Source organism: Echinops telfairi, unplaced genomic scaffold (genome assembly GCF_000313985.2).
Source record: "Echinops telfairi isolate 266 unplaced genomic scaffold, ASM31398v2 ScPeMD7_18;HRSCAF=68, whole genome shotgun sequence".
Taxonomy (NCBI): Eukaryota; Metazoa; Chordata; class Mammalia; order Afrosoricida; family Tenrecidae; genus Echinops; species Echinops telfairi.
The window spans coordinates 69,152,505-69,154,339 of record NW_022103915.1 but is presented as its reverse complement, the minus strand read 5'-3'; positions in this window follow the sequence as shown (position 1 = coordinate 69,154,339).

Below are 1,835 nucleotides of genomic sequence, written 5' to 3'. Positions count from 1 at the left end.
AATCCTGACTCTCCCAAAGATTTGAGCTCTCTGAGCTTATTTTCTCCCCTGTAAAATGGACACAATGCTTGCATCCCCCACCCCACCCCGGAAAGGACAGAGAAGGTGCACAAGAAATGGTGACAAAATGAAGAGCCTCTACAGATGTCTGGGAACCTGGGAGAGACTGGACACGGGGCAAGTACTGGCAGGCGAGGCACCCACGTTCTTCCAGGTCTTTTGTGGGGGGCGTTTCCAGACCACGGGACCTCAAGGCTGCTCTAGTCGCCCCGCAGGAGCTCCTTCCCACCCAGGGGTCTGTCTACTGTTTTCAGGATACCGGGAGAAGCACCACTCCATCCCAGAGCCTGCATCCTCAAGTGAAGATTCCTCAGCGTGAAGGAGGTGCTTAGGAGCAGAAAGAATAGAGGTCTCCCAGCTCCTTCCCTCCAGACGGCCTGGGATTGGCCCAGGACTGCAGGGCAAATTGCCCTTGCCCCTCTCTCTATAAGGGGACAGAAGCCCCACCCTGGAACTCGCCAGGGCTTTTGCTGGGCCCCCAGGCTCATTAACTAGACCTGCAGGCCTAGAAACCCTTGGGCGGATGGTGGCTTCCACCAATGTCTTTGCCACGGGTAAATGCTAGGCAAACCAGCCTTAGGGCCCCGGATCCAGGAACCACTGGCAGGTAGGGAAGCAGGAGGAGGGCAGAAAGGACCTGAACTGGGGCTTCCTAATAACAACTAATTAGCCTTGAGCCCTGACCTTGGGGTAGCAGTGAAAAAAGAAAATAGAATCCTTATCTCACCCAGACAAGTTCTCTGCTCCACCCCTCTTACTTCTCTTTCTCTTGGGCAGAGGCAGAAGGAACCACTTAAAGAAGTACCCACTTAGACATTTTCTGAAATCCTCAAACTCCAGGATGATATTACCACAAGGTTGCTTTAGTTTCTGTCTGTTAGAATTATTTGATTTAGATTCCCTTAGAAAAACGTTTCTTTCAGGGAGTTCGAATCCGCCCAAAATGAAACAAGCACACTGACTTAAGTGGGCCCTTCATCTATTGATGACCCTACATATTGCCTTTCATGTTCACGAAAATGTAGCAGGGTGCTGAGACTCAGCTAAGAACAAATGCAATACAGTATTTGAGAAGACCAAATCGCAAAAAGGGTTTCTGCCAGCTCTAGGCCCATACAGAGGCTAACATTCTTTAGCCGACTAACCTGTTCTCCTGAGGAGGACTGAAATGGCGGGCTTTGGATTGTGGATGCAAGGGCTGGCATGAAAAAGACCTCCTAGGTATCAGACCGGGCTCAGAGGATCCTGAACGCTGTTTCACTGAGTAATCCGAATACATGCTGGGGGGGTGGGGGGGAACAAACCCATTTCCATCACTGGAGAACAGAGCCACAGCACATCTTTGAAACTTCCTTGCATTGGTGTTAGGGGAGGTGTGTCATGGGAAGTGGGCCGGTACACAGAAGTCTCAGGCAGCAATCTCTGGCTAAATGCAGCTTCTGTTTTTACAGCTTACTTAGGGAGAGCTGTTAGTTTTTCTAAGCATGAACCGAGCATTGGTTCTCTAAGCTCAATGTTTAGGCTACAAAGCACATACAACTGTCTTACATACCTACCTTTAGAAAAGGCATCGCTCTGACCTCAAACTCCGCAAAGGCTCCAGTGCATTACCATACTTGGAAGACATCGAAGCAGAGTCCTTTGCAGGAGTAAAGTGTAACTGGAATGCTAAATACCAGTTACAACTTCCAAGAAAAATAAATTCTCAATTCTCAGCCAGGTACACCTGCTTTGGACCAGGCTTATTCATGTCAGTTGTATCTTGTCAAATGGCT